The sequence below is a fragment of the Alligator mississippiensis genome, chromosome 1, assembly GCF_030867095.1.
Source record: "Alligator mississippiensis isolate rAllMis1 chromosome 1, rAllMis1, whole genome shotgun sequence".
Classification (NCBI taxonomy): Eukaryota; Metazoa; Chordata; order Crocodylia; family Alligatoridae; genus Alligator; species Alligator mississippiensis.
The window spans coordinates 212,631,776-212,653,702 of record NC_081824.1 but is presented as its reverse complement, the minus strand read 5'-3'; the positions used below and the strand labels follow the sequence as shown (position 1 = coordinate 212,653,702).

Genomic DNA, 21,927 nt, shown 5'->3' with positions numbered 1-21,927 from the left:
AGCAATCCCATTTGACCCATTGGTTTAACTGGAACACAGTGGGCGCATCTACACAAGACACTTTACTGTACATCAGACTAATTTGCTGCACAGTAGAGCATTACCACCTCACATGAGTGGCAATTAGAGCGCAGTAGATTAATTTACTGCACTGATGGATAGTCCCATTAGATACAAGTGGTATCTGGCAGTGCAGTAAATTACTACGCTTAAACACACATGCAGATGGTGATGTCACGATTAGTTTACTCGGCTCAAATTAAGCAGGAGTATATATTCATTCACAATAATTGCACATGTAGATGTGCCCAGTTTGGATATGCTTCACTCTTGTTTATAATCAAAATTGAGAGCTATTTTTATAATAAACTTATAATCAGGATATTCAAAAACCCTTAGGTAAAGTACAATTCATTTCTATAATTTTCTATCCAGTAGACAAGATGCGTGCAAATACTTGTTATTCAGAGCACCTCCCAGTTCCTCTCTATTCTAGTATAACATTAACAGATTCACTTAAGCTAACAATTATTATGTCAGCACAGAGTCACCCTTCATTCAGATTTTCTTTTTTAATTCTTTTAATGTATCATCAATCCTGCAATGTCATAGATTAAATATAAAGGATTGTAGAAATTGGAGTAATTCCAGAAGCATGAGAATGGTCCTCCATTTGATACTATGCAGTACATTTAATTTTACTGCAACTTACTGAAGATTTTCCCTCTATGGTTTTCAATCTTAAATGGAAGATTATTTACAAGCACAAGCACACACACATGCACACTTCAAACCTTTACATGTTTATACATCTCAGCATGGTTACTGTTTTTTTGTAGGAAAAAATCCTACTTTCCCAATGTTGCAGGAAAACTCTACTGTTTCACAATTTATGTTTTAATCAGCATATCTCACTATAAATAAAAATGTGTTGCAACGTTCCTATTTCCTTTTCCAAATAGTTACCTATTGCCATGTTTCTAAACCATAAATAACCCCCAAAATCTGTTAGTTTAATACTGCCATGCTCCATGTACTTTCATAAATGCAATTAATAATGATATCTCATATACTCTCCTAACCATAGAAACAAAATTAAGTCACACTGCAACATGCAAATTGGGAGGATAACTACATATGAATAATGTCTGACACCTAGTTAATTATATTGCATTTGTGGTTCTCCCTCTCATATTTCTTTTAATTTATGAAAAGGGAGTCCAGTTGGAGCTACTGTGCATGCTTACTTTCAGATGTTTCTAGGACACTGTTCATATACACTGACTTAGATTATCTGAAACCTCTGGATTAGCTGTTTTAGATAAAACATTAATACTCAAAGCAATAGCACTGAAACATCAGAAAACAACCTGAATGATAACCCAGTCTTCTAGGTATACAATATTATCAGAAATAGATTGAAACCTTATAAGAAGCAAAATTTACATGTCAATAGAAAGCAAATTCAGTTTACATTATAGTCCACTTGGATCCACCTCTTTTTAATGTGCAAATAATGTATAGTTCTTATATGTAAATACCATATTACAATATTATAAAATAGTAAATACAGGATTTGGGGTTATTGTTATAATTGTTAAGGTATGCAAAAATAAGAGCATTTATTAAGCTTTCTTATTTGAGTGTTATTCCTGCTCATCAATACAATGTATTCTTGGCAGATCTGCTATATAAAATCACCTTCCAATTCTGATCAACTCACTAACTACCATGAGATGCTAAAAGAACCCTTGGCATTTCTCCTTCCCTGAGGACCATTTGTGTAAATTGTTATAATGTGCTTAGTGTGAGGATGTTCAGGTCCATTGTCTGTGGTTCATCTCATAATCCAGGTCTATGGAATTAATTAATTTGAAGTAAACTTCAAAGTCCATAGGTACATGAAGACTTCCAAATAGTTTATTTGGTGTTATCACTCAATTTTATAAAATTTGCCAATCTTAAAAATTATTCATAACTGGTTATCAACAGCTAGGAACTAGAGATGTAAAAGGTTAAATAATTAAATGGTACATTATATATATACTCTATAATTACACAGTAATTATATTTATACTCTGCCAGACTCCACCACCCTGTGATACTGCTGCTAGTTCTGCTACAAAACCCTCTTGCTCTAATCTCTACCCATTCCCCAACCCTACCCATTTCCTCACTCTTCCTGCCTTCAGCTGAGGTCATTTCTTGTACCTCAATGCCTGACAAAACCACAGAAGACAACCACTTCGGTTTCTGCTCCATTCCATGGTACTGCTGTGCCCCTGGCAATCACGATGAACCACTGCAGCATAATCAGTTTGCAGAGGCCAAGTGGGAAGCTTCCACTGAACCTTTCCTTGTCCTACTGCTCTGCAAGTAGCAGGTTATGGTGTTATTGATGCTTTGGGCAACATGCAGTGAAGCTGTGCAATACGGTTAACTGCACAGTTCTAGGAATAGGTTAGACATGGACTTGAATGGGATGATCCTACCTTTGAGCAGAGGGTTGGACTAGAGCACCTCCATAGATCCATTCCAGCTAGACTTTTCTATAACTCTATTACTTTGCAAAATGAGATTTACAGAGGCTTATAACTTGGGCAATTTTTTTTTTATAGGAATCATACCCCTGATATTGTTTGTCTATGTGGCCAAATCTGAACCCTTTCACTGATGTCCCTAAAATGTCTCAGTAAACAGATTGACAGATTTTTGTTAACATGGGCAAATCAATGCTATTTGTTTATTCCCGAATGCTATCTGTTCTTGGACGTGGCCAAACCATTTTTGCTGAAACTTCCCGACAATGTTCAGCCTGAGGCAAACATGAAAGTAAATTTCAGCCAAAACAGCTGAAGTTTTTCAAAGGTATAAGCAAGTAAACATAGTCAGGCAATCTTAGCTATAAGCAGTGCTACCAACTTAGCCCATCATTCCTAGAACCAGGTAGACAGAGCTATGATGGAAAGAGAAGAACTATTATTTTAACAGCAGTCTGGATAGGGCGAAAACTGTTTGTACTTGGACCGCTTTTTTTTTTTTTTTTTAAATGATTCATGAATAACTTCTTTCTTTCTCCAATTTTCCCCCTGTATTGGTTTTGAAAATATATATGAATTTAAGAGCTCTCAGCCCTTAAATTGAAGAAGAAACTATTATCCTTTGCAAAGATCTCTTTTCCCAGCTGTTTGGTTCTGCATTTGAGGTATGTTTACATTATACAGCCTGCATAAAAGTCACTTTGCTTCTCAATCACCTTGCACTTCCTTGGTAACTGATGTCAAATTTTGTTAGTTTTCTAGTCATGTGTAGGTTGTTCTGGGAAAGGAACAAGGGAAAAAACAGCAAAAACAGGAAGCCTTTTTCTGAACTTGTGACACTATGATGCACAAACATACTTCTTTGCAGGGCCCCTTTACGCAAGAAGAGAAAATAATGAAGATTCATTTTGGTGACTTAACACTTCCCTTCTTATCTTGTGGGGCCTATTTTGTATACTGTACTGAGGTAAGTGAAGGTTAATAAACCTATCAATCATTTCCTTTTACAAGTTCAAGATCTTGTTATCTGCCCATTTCATGAACTGCTCTCTTGTGATCATACTATGAAATATGTAAAATAATCATACATTCATTTCTCCATATAACTTACTTCATATACCATACTCTTCTCATAGTCCCTTTTTATTTGTTTCTTTTGTAATTAGTACTAGTCCTAGTCTATCTTTCTTTACACAAACCTTTCTGTGTCTCTAGATCATTTATTTAACCATCTTATTCTATGCCCTTTTCCTCCCATGTTTTTTCAAGATAAGGTTAGCAAGTTGATGACTTTTCACAGAAAAACTGGTCAGGGTAAGCATAATACACCCCTTGTTAACACATCAGCACTTCTCAATCTTTACTTTTTATCTGATCATCTCCAACCTTAACCACTAATCTGAATTTTGTCTAGTGTTTCTATGAATAGCTGCAAAGAGCTCATGTTCAATATTTCTTGGTTTCATAATTTCATAGTTTTATAATTATATAAAACTAAAAGTAAAGCAGTTTATCTTTGGCTGATGGAAGACCAGGGGTGAAAAAAGATACAGCTTAGCAAATACCAATTTCTTTTTAGATACTGCAGATATACTTATTTAATCTCTGGGGTATTCACATAATACAGGGAAAGCAGGCTATCCAACTTAAACAAAAGTAACAATGTACTAGAAAAACCCACACAGCATTTTAAATTCTTTAAAGTGACTGAGTGCATGACCATGTCAAACGCAGAATCAAGATTCATTAAAACTAGAACTAGCCTCTCTGTGAAGAAAGGATTGAACATTTATAAGAGAACTCCTTCAGGAGTCCAGAATATCTATACTACTGAATATAACTAGTGTTCCCTACTTTATATTCCAGACCTTTGCCTCACATGGAAAGATGGAACATGGGGTCAAAATTGACGAGTCTGAGTTTGACTCTTTAAAAAACACAGATTTGCATTTCAATAACACCACCCATCCAAGGATTTGAAAGCAATTTAAAGCATTACAGTGAACTTTCCCCATGGAGAGGGCCCATAGGAGTGTATACACTACCGATAATAACTGCACAAATGCTGGAATTGTCTTCAATACAAAAAAGGCTTCAAAGGACATAGCAATTTACTCCAAAAATAGCCCCACTGACCAACACGACTATAGTAGAAACACCATGGTGTAAGGTGGGAAGGGTATCAGAAGTGACCTTTAGTTAGGACCCACCTGAATGTACAGTGGGTCACCTGTGAAACAAGTTATCTGCGCTTAAAGTAGTACATGTCAATAATACGGGCCTTTTCTCTAGCACAGCAACTTCCAAAGAACAACCAAGAGTGAAAGTTTCCTGTTGGTTCTGGACTTCTTGTGTGTCTGTCCCAATTTGAGGTGCTCCACTGTCTTGTGGGACACTTTGGAAATAATAGTAAATAAAGCCAAAAATGCAACATATTAAAGACAAAGGGATTGATCCTTGGTGGATCCACACTGAACCCAATCAATTTATGCCAGAAATGAATTTGTCCCTTATTACTGTTACTTAAATAGAATGGAAACCCCTTTGCAGGCAAGCTAAAAATACCACAGTATTTTTAATAGCTAGTAACAAACTGAACAAGTAGGGCTGCGAGAAACACCATTGTTTCGTTTCAACATCCATTTCTCCGTTTCGAAGGAACAGTGTTTCATTCTGATTTCATAGACATTTGGGCTGGAAGGGACCCCGGAGGATCACTGAGTCCAGCCCACTGCCCCAGGGGCAGGAAGTCAGCAGGGATCATAGGATCCCAGCAAGATAAGCATCCAAATGTGTCTTGAAGGTGTTCAAAGTGGGTGCTTGAACTGCCCCGGTGGCAGTCTATTCCAAACCTTGGGGGCTCGGACAGTGAAGAAGTTCTTTCTTATGTCCAGCCTGAATTGGTCACAGAGGAGTTTATGACCGTTTGATCTTGTCATCCCTTGGGGGGCTCTGGTGAATAGATGTTCTCCCAGATCCTGATGAGCACCCCTGATAAACTTATAGGTGGCCACCAGATCACCCCTGAGCCTGCGCTTTTCCAGGCTGAAGAGCTCCATGGCTCTCAGCCTCTCATCATACGGTCTGTTTTCCTGACCTCTGTTCATGGGCATGGCTCTCCTCTGCACTCTCTCAAGCTTCTCCACATCCTTTTTGAATTGTGGAGCCCAGAACTGGATGCAGTACTCCAGCTGTGGCCTTACCAAGGCCAAGTACAGCGGGAGAATGACGTCCCGGGATCTGCTTGAGAAGCATTTATGGATGCAAGCCAGCATTTTGCTCACTTTACTAGCCACAGCATCACACTGAAGGCTCATATTCATCTTCTGGTCAACCATGACCCCCAAGTCCCTTTCATCTGTAGTGCTAACCAGCGTAGCACTACCAAGCCTATAAGCATGCTGCAGGTTTTTCCTCCAAAGGTGGAGAACCTTGCACTTTTCGGTGTTGAACACCATCAGGTTCTCATCCGCCCATTTCGTGAGTCTATCCAGATCCGCCTGGATCACCTTCCTATCCTCAGGTGTGGATGCTCTACCCAGAGTTTGGTGTAATCGGCAAACTTGGCCAGTCCACTTCTGACACCAATGTCCACATGATTGACGAAGATGTTAAAAAGTATAGGCCCTAGGACAGAGCCTTGTGGGACACCACTGGTCACAGCGCACCACAACGATTGGCTCCCGTCGACCACCACCCTCTGGGTCCTACCACGGAGCCAATTCTCCAGCCAGCGCATTGTGGTGACGTCAAGGCTGCAGTTAACCAGTTTAGCCAAGAGGTGATCGTGGGATACCAGATCGAAGGCTTTTTTAAAGTCGAGGTATACAACGTTGATCTCTTCCCCCTTGTCCAGGTGATAAGTCACCTGCTCATAAAAGGAAATGAGATTGGTCAAGCAAGACCTACCCACAACAAACCCATGCTGGGTATCCCTCAGGATATTGCCTTCAGCTAGTTTGTTAAGAATGGCCTCTTTGATAATCTTTTCCAAGACCTTCCCTGGGATAGAGGTCAGGCTGATACGCCTGTAGTTTGACGGATCTACTTTCCTCCCTTTCTTGAAGATAGGCACCACATTGGCCCTCTTCCAATCATTAGGCACTTCACCAGAGTGCCAAGAGCTCTCAAAGATCTGTGCCAGGGGCTGAGCTATGATGCTCAACAGCTCCCTGAGTACCCTTGGGTGTAACCATCAGGGCCAGCTGACTTGAAGGTATCCAGCCTGTCAAGGTGTTCCTTCACGAGGTCAGCTTTGATGGAGGGCAAGTAATCTCCCTCACCTGGGCCTCCCTGACCCATAGTGGGCAGGGCTGTCCCATGGAACTGGTGAAAAACTGACGCAAAGTACCCATTTAGCAAGTTCGCTTTTTCCTGGGTGTCAGTTGTCCCATCTGGTTTAGCAGGGGTCCAATGTTGCCCTTGCTTTTCCTCCGGCTCCCCACATATCTAAAAAAGGACTTATTGTCCTTGATATTTGTAGCTAGCTGGAGTTCTGTCACAGCCTTGGCTTTCCTGGTTTGCTCTCTGCAGGTCCGGACTAGAGCAGAGTATTCCTCCTTGGTGGCAGTTCCAGTCCTCCATCCTTTGTAGGTCTTCCTTTTAAGACGCAGGAGGTCCGCCAGTTCCCTGGAGAGCCAAGGGGGCTGCTGTGCCCTTTTGCAGCCTTTCCTCTGAGACGGGATGGACTTTGCTTGCGCATCCAGGATTGCTCCCTTGAAGAGCAACCACTTGTCCTGAACTCCCCTCTCCATTGGGTTGTGACCTTTTTAGGGCCTCTCTGACAAGCCTCCTTAGCTTGTCAAAGTCAGCTTTCCTGAAGTCAAGGACTTCTGTATTACTGACCGACTTGCCAGCTTTACAGCAGATGGTAAAGGTGATCAGTTCATGGTCACTGTCACCCAGCTTCCCTTCGATCGTTAGGTTGCTGATTAGGTCATCCCTGGTTGCCAGTACGAGGTCGAGCAGCGCTTTACCTCTTGTCGGCCCGTAGACTTCGTGCGTCAGATAGAGGTCATCCACGCACGAGAGAAAGCTTTGTGACTGCTTGGATTTGGCCAAGCGCTCCTCCCACGAGATGTCTGGGTAGTTAAAGTCTCCCATGACAACCATACACTAGGATCATGCAGCCTCAGCCAATTCCCTGGTGAACTCCTGGTCAAGGTCTTGACTCTGAGTAGGGGGTCTGTAGTAGACCCCCACCATAGTATCCCCTGTGCCATATTCCCCACGGATTTTAACCCAGAGGGTCTCAAGTCATCCACCGTGGGTGACAATGTTGGCTTCCAGGGACGCATAGCTTTCCTTGACATAGAGAGCTATGCCCCGCCCAATTGTCCACTCGATCCCTCCTGTACAGGGTATAGCCATCTATACCCACGCTCCAGTCATGGGTGGAGTCCCACCAGGTCTCCGTTACCCCTATGACATCTTAGTTATTTGCGTTTAGCAGGAGGACAAGTTCCTCCTGTTTATACCCCAGGCTCCTGGCATTTGTGTATAGACACGCAAGTGTCCCCTTAGGGGCCCCCGCCCTGCCTACAGATTGTTCCAGGGCTGGGGCTCAGGTGGGATCCCTTATGGGCCTTGGCCTGCTGGCTTTGCAGGGGCCGCTCAGTGGGCCAGCAGTGGCAGTAGTCCTCTCCATCCCCTGGTGGGCTTAGTTTAAAGCCCAGTGGAGGAGGTCAGCCAGTCTGGCTGAGAAGAGCCTCCTCCCCAGGGCAGAGAGGTGGAGGCCATCTCTTCCCAGCAGCTCACTGCCTCTCTCGCCAAAGAGCAGGCTGTGGCCATGGAAGCTGAAGCTTTCCTGATGATACCAGCACCGCAGTCTTTGGTTTACTACCGGGATCCTCCTCTCCCTCCTCAGCCTGTAGCCCGAGACTGGCAGGATCATAGAAAACACCACCTGTGCCCCCAGACCCTTTAGCCCTGCTCCCAAATCCTTGTAGCGCCTCATGTCCCAGCTGGGAGTGCTCCGAGCCATGTCACTGGTGCCCACATGGATAAGAAGCATAGGGGTAGTGGTCAGTGGGCTGGAGGAGCTTAGGGATCTTCTCCACAATGTCTCGGATTCTGGCTCCCGGGAAGTAGCAAACTTCCCAGGCTAAGGGGTCGGGGTGGCAGATTCCCCCCCCAGGCCCCCTCAGGATGGAGTCACCCATGACAAACACTTTGCGTTTGGTCTTGCAGAGAGCGGGGGCAGTAGCTACAGTGTCACCTATGTTGCCTGCGGGAGCTGGCAACTCAGCAGACTCTGCTGGGGCTGCAGGAGGTTCGTACCTGTTACAAAGCTCCAGTGGGGCACGGGCCTTGGTGCGGTGGCCCCTGGGGCCCTTGACCACATTGGTCCAGCCCCGTGGCTGGACAGAAGGGGAGGTCTGCGGGTCCTCCCTTGTCCTGGAGGGAGACTGTGGTCTACCCTCCGCCTCCCGGGGGAGAAGGGCCTGGCAGTAGGAGTCTATCTCCTGCTCACAGTCCCTGATGGTGCGCAGTCTCTGGACTGTGGCCTGGAGCTCCTCCAGCTGGTGCACCAGAGACCCCAGTAGGGAGCAGACCTCACAAGGGGAGGTGGCCATGCTCCCAGGCCCCAGAGCCTGAAAAGGGGACAGGCAGCCCCCGCAACCGAGAGCCAGGGGCTCTGTCTGCGTGGAGCCCAGAACAATGGGCTCTGTCTGGGTGTCCATCTCTGAGGTGCCAGAGGGGGGGGCTGCAGTTCCCAAGGGGACCCGAGGGGTGTGGCGCATGCCCATCCACGTCATGCCGCTAGTGGGCTGGCTATGGCTGGGACTGTCTACTCTGGGGGACTCACAGGCAGGGTCTAGGGCCCTCCTGCTCACCCTCCTGCACAAACTCCCGCTCTAACTTGAGTTTTGTTTCATTTCAAAGTACTGTCCTATTTCATTTCATCAAAACTGTTTCGCTGTTTTGACAAGTTTCAGCGTTTCACCCATAGGTTATAATGGGGAATCATGAAAATTCCTAAAACTTTGTCATTTCTTGCCTGATTTGGATGAAAATTCCAGGGATGGTAGCCCCTTCTGAGGGCATGTTCAAAGCAAAAGTCCTGACTCTTGCCAGCAGCAGCAGCCTCCTCTCATCTGGTGTGCAGATCCGGGGGCCCACACCCCCAGGAGGGCTGCGGGGCTCTGCCGGACTTCTCCTTGGGGTGCGGGCCCCCAGATCTGTACGCCGGATGAGAGGAGGCTGCTGCCTGGGACCAGCACTGAAGCCAAGTAAGCCCGGCTTCGAAACCTGAAATGTTTCAAAAGCCCTTGTTTCGTTTCGAAGCTGTTTTGAAGCCTTTTGTTTCATTTCAACTTCACTGTTTCAAGCTCACAACATGTCAAAACAGCTTCAAAACGAAACACCCGGCAAAACTTCGCACAGCCCTACTAATAACCACATAAATGACAGAACTTATCTTCAATACAAAAAGGCCCAGAGGCCAATGACCTTGCTTGCATGACATAGCAACTTAATCCATGAATACATCTCCAAAACTAGTAGCATATTTTAAGTTAACATAATACTAGAATGACTTGCAAAGAGAAATATTATGGTGAGGGAAAAAAAGAGATAGCTCTCTATTTAGAGGCAATAAAAAGGGGCCAATCTTCATTGGGAAGATACTTCACCTAGGACAGTGGTGCTCAACCTTTTTTCACTTGCAGGCTGCTAAAAAATTTCAAAGGGAGTTGCGGGCCCCTTTGAATTGTAAGTGTAAATATTCACATACTTTCGATAGATCATAGTCCTCTTTTGCAGACTCCTTAGACTTAGTGTGCAGATCCCCAGGGATCCACAAACCACAGGTTGAAAACCACTCATCTAGGACATTTGTCTGGGGCCTAAAGACAGGCACAAGCCCCAACAACACCAGAAAGAATTCTGATAAAGTAGATTTACCCACAGAAAAATGCTTATGTTCATATCAGCATCTGAATACAGTGGACACTCACATCTGAAACATCAGCTTGGATGTATGTGAATGCAAACGTATTGGAAGTTACTGTTCTTCAGCAGACACTTAAGAAAACCCAATCTTATTCTACTGCCGTTGCAAGAAAAGAAGCACATTGTCACTACAAAACTGACAGTTATACTGAATTTGTATTCATCACCTGAATCCCAGGGCTGCATGTTAATAGCCATGATACATGATAGACCTATCATGCCTATCAAAAACACTCAAACACATCATCCTGCCCCACACAGGCTGCCTCCTCACTAGAAGCAGGGTAGCCATGTCCATGAAGCACTATAGGAAGGTTAATCAGAACTGCTGAGCGACAGTGCTAATCTGCCCACCCGGGGCACTGTGCAGCTGCAACAGTACCTCTGGGCTAGGAGTCAGCCTGCATGAAGTAGCACAGCATGTCTGAGAACATTGCTGCCTGGCATGACATGTTTACTGTACTTCAAATAGATGAAGGGATGTTACATAAAGAGGAAGGAGATAGTCTATTTTGTGTGTCCACAGGGACTGAACAAGTCAAAATGGCCTTAAATGGCAGCGCTGTTATGTAGCTTAGATATTAGCATGGTTGGATCCTGGCTCACAGCAACAGGCATATTGCCACATAGAGTTCACTGTGCACGTGTCATCCAGCAACACCTTGCTGTGATCTGGGATGCCAGTGAGCTCAGCAGCTGCTGAGCATGGGGAGCTGCCTGAAATCCCTGCTTTCAAGCATCTCTGCAGCCTGATACTGTTTGCTTTTTCCTTGCTGCCTCCTGACCCTGATTCAGTAACAAGGGGAAAGGAGGGGGGGAACCAAACGCAGGGCTGGATTAAGATTCATTGGGGCCCTGAGCCCAGGGAGAAAGAGTGGGTGGAGTTGGACATGCTGCCCCCAGGCCCGAGGTAGGAGCCATAGCCACCCCCGCCTACAGGTTCGTACTGAAGCCGCTGCCAGGGGTGCAGAGCTGCTGCCCACCAAGCACATGCAACGTGGATCAAGCTCTGGGAGTGGTCCCTCACCCCGCCATGGCTCAGTCTGGCTGCAGTGGCGCCTGGCAAATAGCACCCAGCAGCCACGGCCTACCACATCATGCATACCTGGCCTGGCTATCAGTTTCATTCGTGCTGAAGCAGGGACCCCTGGGCCCGGGCCCAGGTGGCCCCTGTGCTAATCCACCTATGCAGCAGGGGCAGCATGGGGAGCTTTGGGATCTGTGTGAAAGCAGGGGGTTGGCATCACTCCCAGCCACTCCTCCACAGCAGCAGGCTCCAGAGTTGCTTGAAAGGGGGGAATCTGGACAGGCCCTGAGCCGACCAGCCAGTGTGCTCACAGATCTCACAACACATACTGAGTTCCCAGTAGGAGCTATGACAATATACCAGTGAGCTCTGATTGCTCCCTACACATGCAGTGCACCGCCTAAGCGGGGGTGAGACCACAACACCCCACCACCTATGAACCCACATAGGAAGAACTTTCTAACTATAAAGCTGATTAAGCACTGGAAGAGATTACTTAGAGCTTGTGGAGACTTCATCCCTGGAAGTTTGTAAGAGAGATTTGATTACCACCAACCTCTTCTAGAACGGCATTTCAGACAGCATTCTGGGCACTAAATGGAAATCCTATGAATTCTACTGCAAGTTAGATCGTTAGCCTCAAATATTCAAGTACTGAAGAAGTGGGAGTGGGAGCGCTTTTCAACCACCTTTTAACCAGTCTTCACCTTTGGGGAATAAATCCCATTTAACATGCCAACGGCTTAATACAGTGATTCTCAACTGAGGTGCCACAGCACAATGAGGTGCCATGAGATCCTTTCAAGGGTGCATTACCTCCTGGCACAAGGGCCGGGCACCAAACGATTGCTCCTCCTCCTGCCAGGCACCCCAGCATCCCACAGACAAGCAGTCACCACAGTTCTTTCCACCCGCCCTGGGAGTTCCCATACGCTAAGCAGCAGGGCTGTGCGAAGCTTTGGTCACTGATTTGATTCAGAAGAGATTTGGCAGCCAAATTTCCGGATCCAAATTGAATCAGGAAACCCTTTAAATCTCTCCAAATCAAATCAGAACCCTCCGAATTGATTCAGAGAGATTCAATGATTTGGTCATAGTCACAGCTTTATATGTTTTTTCTACGTACCTTGAGGTACCAGGCATGGCTCATGAACGCTGGGATGGTGGGATGGGTGGGGGTTCCTCCATGAGCTTGGTGGCAGACACAGAAGTGGACCAGAAGTACTTTTGGGGCTGCTGCAAAGCATGCAGGGGACACCCCCGCCACAGTGACTGGTGCCCTCCTGGGTATGGGGGGGCACCAGGGGTCCCTCCATGGCCGGTTGCTGAGCTGGGGGGGGGGGGTCTGCTGCCAAGCGCGCAGGGGACCCCACCGCACTCCCGTGGGACGCTCCATCCACCCCAGCATTGCAGCATTCATGAGCTGCACTTGCTACTTGAGGTACGTAGAAAAAAAACATATAAAGCTGTTTCTATGGCCGAATTGCTGATTCTCCAAATCAGAAATAGAATCTTCAGATTCATATTTGGCCAAATCGAATCAGGACAGTGATCAAAATCAGCAAATCGAATCAATGTCCCCTGAACTGGGACGAATCTAAATCAAATACTGCCTGCTTCACACACCCCTACTAAGCAGCATGCTCACCCACATGTGTGTGTGGGCAGATGGGTAGGCAGATGCTAGACTTCTGAGCCTAGCTTGTACTCCTGTTCCTCTCATGCTCCCAGGGCCAGTGTGAGGGGTCATGAGTGCACATGGCTCCAGTTGCTTGCATACAAGTTGCCAGGGGAGCAGCCATGATGGCAGGGGCCATGCTTTGTCCCCTCAGGTACAGACTGGGAGTGGGGAGGGGGCAGATGGTGGAAACAGCAGGGAGCAATGGAGTATGGTCTTGCACCTCCATGACCCTCACCTTGCACCAGCTAGATCAGGGGTGGGCAAAGGCAGGCCCACAGACCAGATCCAACTTGCAGCAGATTCCATTTCCCAGCATCCACTCCGATGATGATTCCTACTGGCTACTGTTGCTTGACGCAAACCTGCTGTCCAGGCACCCCAGCCCATCCACCCCACATCCAGTGCCAGGCGTGGGACCCACGAGAGAAGTGTGTGTGGCCAGATGGCTGGGATGGGGCCGCAGCTGGGAGCACAGGGTTGTAACAACAATGAGCTGTGACAGAGTAGGGCTGGGGTAGAGCCCCAGTTCTGTGGCCCTGCACTGCCATGGCCCTGTGCTCCTGGGGCCTCCAGAGCCTACTGGGAAAGGGAGACCAGCCACTTACCAAATCCACCATTTTTCCCCCACTGAGCTAGAGTCCAGCTCACTGGTTCTCAACTGGGGTTCCACAACATTCCATAAAGTTTTGAACGGTTACCTGGAAGCTGAAAAGATTGAGAACCACTGCCTTGGGGGCAATATTTAATCTGTACACTGTGTAGCCATGATCATTAAACAGAGGCGGCTCCTCCTATTAGCCCAGTATGCGGAGCTGCCATTCCATCCCTGTGTCAGTGGACTGCACAGGCAGCTACTAACCTAGTTGTTCTACCCCCAACATTCCCCCTTGCCCAACCTACCAGTATTGCTCAGCCTTGTGATGTTTGTTTGCTTGTTTTTTTAAGAGCATTTCTCACAAATTTGATTTCTGCCAGTTGACATGAAGGAACCATACTGTAAATCAGTGATTCACAACCAGGGTGCCATGGTAGTCTGGGATGCCTTAAAATCCTTTCAAAGGTGCAGCAGGTTGCTATGCATTGTGCAAACATGATTCACAAGATAAACTCCGAGATTTCAAATAGAAATCCATGGTTGTGGTTCTTCTGAGTTCTTTGTAACAGAAAACCTGCTCTATTTAAAAAAATATATATTTTTTTTAAAGAAAAATGAGTGGAAACTAAGAACTGGCATTTTCCAAGTGGTGCTTCCAGTATATCAAAGGCACCTTATATCCAGGGATCCTGGTCTTCTCTGTTTAAAAAAAAAATAAAAATCACAATTTCTCTGATTTAAACGAGGAAAAAAATAGCAAATTCTCTGATTAAAAAGCCCCAAATCCATGATTAAGATGAAATGCCACTTTATAGATAGATATCAACTGAACACAATTTTTTTTTATATATATTTACAATTTTAAAGCAGTTCTGAAGCCTACCAGTGCCTCAATCGCTTTAATAAAATAAATTCTAAGTACCTATAAATTTTTGTATTTGATTTTGGGTTTTTATCATGGAAAAATCACAGCATCCCCTGCCCTCTTCACTCACCGGGATGCAGGTACAGGCCCCTCACTCCCCACCCACAACCCCCCACCCCCTCCAGCATGGCTGAAGGGGGCCTTTAGCTGCCAGAGCTATGGGGGTCAGGGACCTGGGTCCACAGCCCCCTGCCCCCCTACAGCAGGGCCCAAGTCCTGGCTGCCACCCATGGGAGGCAGCAGCTACTGCAGCAGAGCTGAGCATGGAGTCTGGGTCCTCCTCCACCATGAGCAGCACGGCTACAGCGGAGCTCATGGGAGTGGGGGCAGGTGCAGGCTGCCTGCTTGCGGGCTTGGCTCTCTGTCCTGCTGCCCGAGTCCCACGGCTTCCATGGCCCAGTGGGCAGGACTTGGAGCAGCGAAGTGGAATCGGGTGGAGAAGTTTGTGCCGCCATGGCAAGGGACTCCCTGCCCACCCAGCAGCGGTAAGGGGCACAACTGTGTGCCACTGCCCCTGTTGCTGTCTGCTGGAGGCGCCAGGGCAGCATGAGGCTTGAAACCACAAGGAGTCTCCCTGCCTGGCCCTGCCATGCCAGGTTCCACCTACTGGGCCATGGAGGCCCCAGGGGAAGGCAGCATGGCAGGGAGCCCAAGCCCACAGTGGGCAGCCCGCCCCTGCCCCATGCACAAATCTAGAGGGCACATGCCCCTCCCTGTCCTCCTCCCAGGGGTGCGCAGCAGGGAGCCAGCTCCACCCCACACCCCACGATGAGCTGCCCACGGTCCTATCCCACTTCCTGCCCAGGCCCTGCAGCCGCACATCCCAGCCCTGGGCCCCAAGCCCCAGCTGGTGTGCACCACCCCATCAGCAGCCCCAGCTCCAGCCCTGCTCAATGCCCTCCCTATGAGGGCCTCAATGCTCACTTCCCCCCACCAGACTTACTTGAGGGAGCTGCTGTCCAGGCTGCCTGGCAGTCATGTGCATGTGTGAGCATGTGCACGCACATGACGCAGGCTGGAACTCTGCCAGCCTGCAAAGAGCTCTTTGCAAAAGTGGAAAATCAGAGTGTTTCTCCATTAAAACGAGAAATCCAAGTTTTGCTCAGCTTAAAGAGAAAATCCAATTTTTTTTTCATTTTCCCACAGGAAACGGAAAACCCGGATCCCTGCTCCTATCTAAAAAGGTTGAGGACCACTTGTGTAAATGTATTTAGAGTCTGCAGTCTATAACATTCCTCATCTAAGTGCCCCAACAGCATGAGCTACAAATACACCAAAGGCTTCCAGAATTCATAAAACAAACAGTTAAAGATATTGTTCGAGAAGCCAATTAAATCAAGCCACAGACACTGTCAGCATTTTACAAAGGCAGGACGTGAAAAAAGCCAAATGTAATTACATTTGGAATGCCATTCCCCTTGGCTCAATATCTACATTTAAAAATGGAGGGAATAAGCTCGTTTTGGCAGAGTATCATCTTCCTGTATTATTTCTTAATAATGCTTTCTCCAGATCATCTTGGCTCTCCTCCCTTGGTATGCTTCCCACTGCAGGTGTTCACAAGGATACTGAAGACTAGAAAGCTCCATAGGAGTTCTGCTCTGTCAGCAATTTACTAATGAAAAGTCCATCAGCGCAACACTGCAAGGTTAAATTCATTCTTCCAAAAGTCTTCAGAGAGTAGATTTCCTTCCTTATCTACAATGGAGATGATTTACTCAGTTCTCCCTCCTTGCAGATGTATATTTTTATATTTCTGCTATTTATTTGACATCCATGTTGCATAATTTAATTTGTTTTGTTTTTTTAAACACACCTGCAAAGTTGAAGTATCACAACCTACAGCTTCAGTTATGGATGCTTAATTTGCAAATACCAGGTTATTTTCTACTTTGAGGCCTTCTGATGCCCAACATCTGCTGCAACAGTGGGCTGCATTGGTTGTCTACAGTAAGCTTTTTCAGCCAATATTTTTGCTGTGGTTACTACCAATTCAGGTTCACTGGTAGGAACACAAGTGCAGAAACTGTTTATGAAGATCACCACTGTTCTAAGAACTCCATTATGTCTTACCCAACCCTGCACAAAGCATATCTAAATGAAACAGCTGTCAAAAGAAATTGCTAAAACTAGTTCTCCTTTTGTTAAAGGAAGGGACAAGACTGAACTGAAACTGAATGAGCATATATATAAGTGCCATCCAGTGTAATTGCGAGTAGGAGGCAGCCAGTACAGAAACGTACTCATCTTTCTAGAAATCAAATTTCAATTGCTTTAGCATTTTCATATGCATGTCAGAAGGCATCATACTGTGACATTACTTCTTCATTCCTGTCAGGGCTAAGGGGACACTGAGACAAAACCTTTCATGCTTGTGTGATTAACAACAGATTTTTGTCTCCACACAAAAGTTGCACTGATTTAAGTAATTTGACAGATTTGTTTGTTTAGCTAAACTGTAGTGAATTCCCCTTCCTCCCCCAGCTCAGGGACAGAAACTCTTAAACCAGAAGTTGGCAACATTTTTCAGGAGTACCAAAAGCAACCGCAATCTCGACTTATCAGATCTTGATGCGCCAGGGGCAGATGGCAAGGGAACTGTGAGGGGCCCCATCCGTGTTGTGGCAGTGTAGCCACAATCCCTTCCCTGCCATCCACCCCGAGGCATGCATGCACCCACTGCCAGCAATGAGCCTGGTCAAGGCTCTGTGAACGCCGGTGCAGCCACTTGCAGCCTCCCAGCTGCCTGCCACAGATAGCCAGGGCTCTGGGAAGGCCCCTGTTGTCTGCCATGGAGGCCAGGCTGCTCGCAGCAGGTGGCAAAGAGGCTGCAAGAAGCTGCACTGGGGTCTGTGGAGCCACAGCCCAGCTTGTTCCTAGTGGCGGGTGCATGCGTACATCAAGGCAGATGGCAAGGAAGGAGTCGGGGCTGCACTGCCACAACAAGGATTGGGCCCCTCGTGGCTTTAGATGCATGCTGTCTCATCAAATGCTTGCCGACAGTCAAAAATTGTACCAGATGAACAACAATGATATACCAATATAGCCAGTATAGTTGTTCTAATAAATGCCCCCTCTGCCCCCCCTGCAAAGCATAGACTTAATAATACCAGCAAAAAGATGTTTAGATCAGAATAACTTATTGCAGTCTTGGAAAGGGAATAAAAGTATGTACAGTAAAAGCTCTATTATCTGGCATCCCCCATTCCTGGGGGATGCCAGATAACAAAATATGCCGGTTAATTGAGTGGCCCTGGCCGCCACTTCTCCCACTGTGTCTGCAGCGTCCCTCTGCCCCTCCCACGACATCACCGTCCCTTCCACCACTAGCCCCGCAGGACAGGGAGGCGGGTCCTGCAGAGTCCCATGCAGCCTGTTATGCCCCCAGGCTGTGGGGGCTCAGCAGCACAGGCTGCTTTGCCCCCGGCCGTGGGGGTTTGGAGAAACTGGAAGTGTCGCAGTCGGCACTTCCGGTTTCACTTTACCTTACAAGCCGGTGTGCCAGTTAGTAGAGCATGCCGGCTTGTAAGATGCTGGATAGCGCAGCTTTTACTGTAATTCATGCTTATGTCAATCTTAGTGCATCCATGCAGAAGTTATCCTGATGTAACTATTTTTACAAAAAATTGTCACGCTCCTAACTGAAATAGTTAAAAACAGAACAAAATAGCCATACAAATCAGAGCTAATGCACCTAAATAAATGGCATTGTTTTCAGAAGTGCTGATCCAGGTCAGTTCCCATCCATGTCAATGGGTTTAAACATCTTGTCCTTCAGATCAGCATTTAGCTTTAGCAGGGACTATTAGTGCTTCATTCCAAAATCTAACCAAAGACTAAAAGCCTTTCACACATGTTTTAAAGACATGTTGTTAAAGATGTGTTGTTCCAAAACTTTTGTTCCTTTCAGAACTGCATGTGCTTCCATTATGGCATGAAAGGAACTAGAAAAGCAGACAGATGAAGTACTGTTTCTTTCTAATATATATATATTTAAATATTCTAAAGGAAAAACCTAGGACCTTTAACAATCAACACTTTACTAAATTTCACAAATCTAGTGTCACTAATGTCATAAGAATCTTATGCATTTAATTATTTGAACATTATGAGGCCATGATGTTTTTGTAACCAAACTTTTATGATTATCTGATCTGGTAACACCACAATTGATTGTGTCCACATAGCATTCTTTCCCACAACAAAGACTTGTCAAGTACCATATTTTCTCACATACAACACACACTCCCCACCCCCCTACCCCCCCAAAAAAATAAATAAAAATCAGCCTCCCAAAATTGGGGTGTTTTAAAGAGGAAAGCTGTTTTCTTCGAGGGAAAAGTAGTAAGTCAAGAGACACTATACATATCATGCTGCTGCCATGATGATGGAGTCCTGGGTTAACCCTCTCATGGTTGTAACTATTGGCTGAATCCTGTAGCTTGTGCCTGAAGCAGCATGAGCTGTTGACTAGTATCTTGATGAGGTTCAGGATATGGAAACAGCACTTGATTTAAAGGAATTTATAAATCAACTACTTACAGTAAAGAAGTAGTAGTCTTGTTACTGCCCTTGCAAGGGTCTGGGGCTTAACCTTGGTGTTACAGAGAAAGTCCACCCGGAGACGGTGTTCAGGAAGTGTGGCATCCCAGAAGACAGTATGGGTGAGACAGCTAGCACCAGGAACTTCCTGGTGTCACATTTCCTGGACATTGTATTCCAAGGAGGATTTATTCCTTGACACACAACTCTGGAAATATATTTTTTTTCTGCATCCTGATTTGCAAAACCAAGGTGTGCATTTTATTTGGGGGCAAGTTAAACAAGAAAACATAGTATTTTTGTATTCACCCTTTAAATGTTGCTTGTGTTTGTAACAGAAGGGTGTCATGGGCTGTCCTACCACAAGATGCTGGAAAGAGGGTAGTTTGTCAGAACTACAGGCATGCCATTATAGCAGGACAGCATTGCCATCATACAGTGACAAGAATACAAAAAATCTGCGTCATTGGTAAAGGCAATGTAGGATTGCCACGCTCACTGAGAATGAACTGTGTTACATATGAACACAAAACTGCCACTTACAGGCTATGAGAATAATTACAACTTAATGTAAGTAAGGAAATGGGGTTAATCTAAATTATGAAAATAATAGGCCACTAGTAGTTTTAAAACTTGTTTATAGTTCAGACATGTTATTAAAAAAGTTCAGATTAGTCTTTGCAACTTGATTTAAAACCTATGCCAGCGTGCTCTGGCTTGGGCAGACCACAAATGAACTCAAAACAATGTCAGGCGTGTGGTAGAGTTTCATCCAAATAGGCTGACCTGAACCATGCTACTCCTCCATTTAGATGTATGATTCAAAAGCACTTCCAAAATTCACTATAGGAATGTTGTAATCCTGTCCTGCTGCTGCAAACTCATTCTGCTTCACCATAGTCCGAAATTGCTATTAGAAATGCTAGAGTGAACTAGCTCCTGGCACCTTAAGAATTGTGTAACACAGATCTTCGCCAAGGCAGAATTAAATGCAAAGGCAATGCAAATGCTGCCAACTAAAACCAAGAACCCAAATTTGGAACTAAACCACTGCTAGAAAATTTTCTGGAAACTTCTGCAAGTTCCCCACTAGAGGTGCACCTTTTTGCACACAACACATTCTTCAAAAGCAAGCTCTTCAGGGCAGTATCATCTCATGCACCATCAAGCACGCTGTTCAAATGGAACAAATCCACTGCCACTGCCACTGCCACCACGCTAAAGAGATCTCATGGGACCTTTTCAGCAACTTGAAAAATTATAATTTAAAATTCTTTAGTGGTGTCATCCTTCATCTGTTTCTCAAAAGCCTTTACCATAGTGTTCAACACACCTGAAAAAGGTCACCATCCTCTCAAGGGTATTCATACATGAGCAAGGACATTACAGGTATCAGTGGGCATTGGGCTGCAAGGCAGGAGTACTTCTAAGCACTATTACCAAGAATAGAAAGTCTCTCAACAGTTACAAGCATCACCAGATATGTTTAAATGACATGGGCATTTACCTATAGCACTCAAAGGGCCTAAAGATACCATTGCAATAAACCAGCACTGTCCAATTTCTTCGTGGGTAGGGTCAAACACCCCATGGGCCCGACCAGCACAGCCAAACCCGCATGGGCTGTTCTGGGGTGCCACAGGGACCCCTGGCCACACACTCTGTGGATGCCCCTCCCCACTGCATTGTGCAGGAGCCTCCTCTCTCCCCCACCCCACACCATGCACCCATGCACTCCCAGGCTCATCCTCAGCATCCTGGGCAATGCTGTGCTGCACTGCTGAATGGGGGCAAGTAGTAAAAGCCAGGGGAGGGAGGGGGAGCCCAGAGACTCCAGTTGCTGTTGCAGCCAGAGCAATTGGTGGATTGGTGGCCTGCTCAGAGCCTGAGAGGTGCAGCTTAATCCCTCATGGGCTGCCACTCAGACAGCCCTGCGGTAGACATACAACACTATTAGCCATTTATTCTTTTCTGCTTCCTACTTTAAACCCAAGCTCATTAGGACAGACACAGCCAGAGTTGAATTTTACAGAATAATCATGAAGTATGAGCAGGCAAAAGATATACCAGTTTTGAAAGAAGATTAAAAACAAAGCTGTATTTTAGGAGACTTTTAAGACATATTTTAATTGCAAAACTGTTCTCATTTGGTTTGAGACTAACCAGGATAAATTTAGGATAAAAGTGAATTAGAGCCTGTGCAATTGGGTATGGCCAAAATCAGGTTTATATCAGAATCTGACAATCTGATCTACAGGGGCATTATTACAGATCCATAATACCTGGCAGGGCTTTCTGCAAGGAACAGTTAGTAAAATAGCATATTTTGTTGGCCTGATCTAAAGTCCACTGTGGTCAACAGAAATCCCTCCAATGATTTCAGTGAGTTATGGATCAGGTCCAGCAACATATACCAGAACCACTCAGTCACAGAGATGCTGAAAAAATAAATATTACTATTTTGGGGGGAGTGAGTGGAGGTGAGAAAAAAGGCTACAGATTTGTGAATTTTGCATCCTATTTTGTTTGCTCATGCTCGTTTGCTCATACTTGATCCAGAATATTTAACTATCTGGTTTCAAACTGAAAGCTGAAGCTACAGAACCATCAAGACCCCAATCTGGGAAACAGATTTGAGTGGGCAGAAACTTTTCCCTGTGCAGA

General features: G+C 45.7%; 1 protein-coding gene across 1 annotated transcript in view; it reads right to left on the bottom strand.

Moving 5' to 3' along the window:
- COMMD1 (copper metabolism domain containing 1) overlaps positions 1 to 21,927 on the bottom strand; it is a 179,892-nt gene that overhangs the window by 36,984 nt on the left and 120,981 nt on the right. The window lies entirely within an intron of this gene.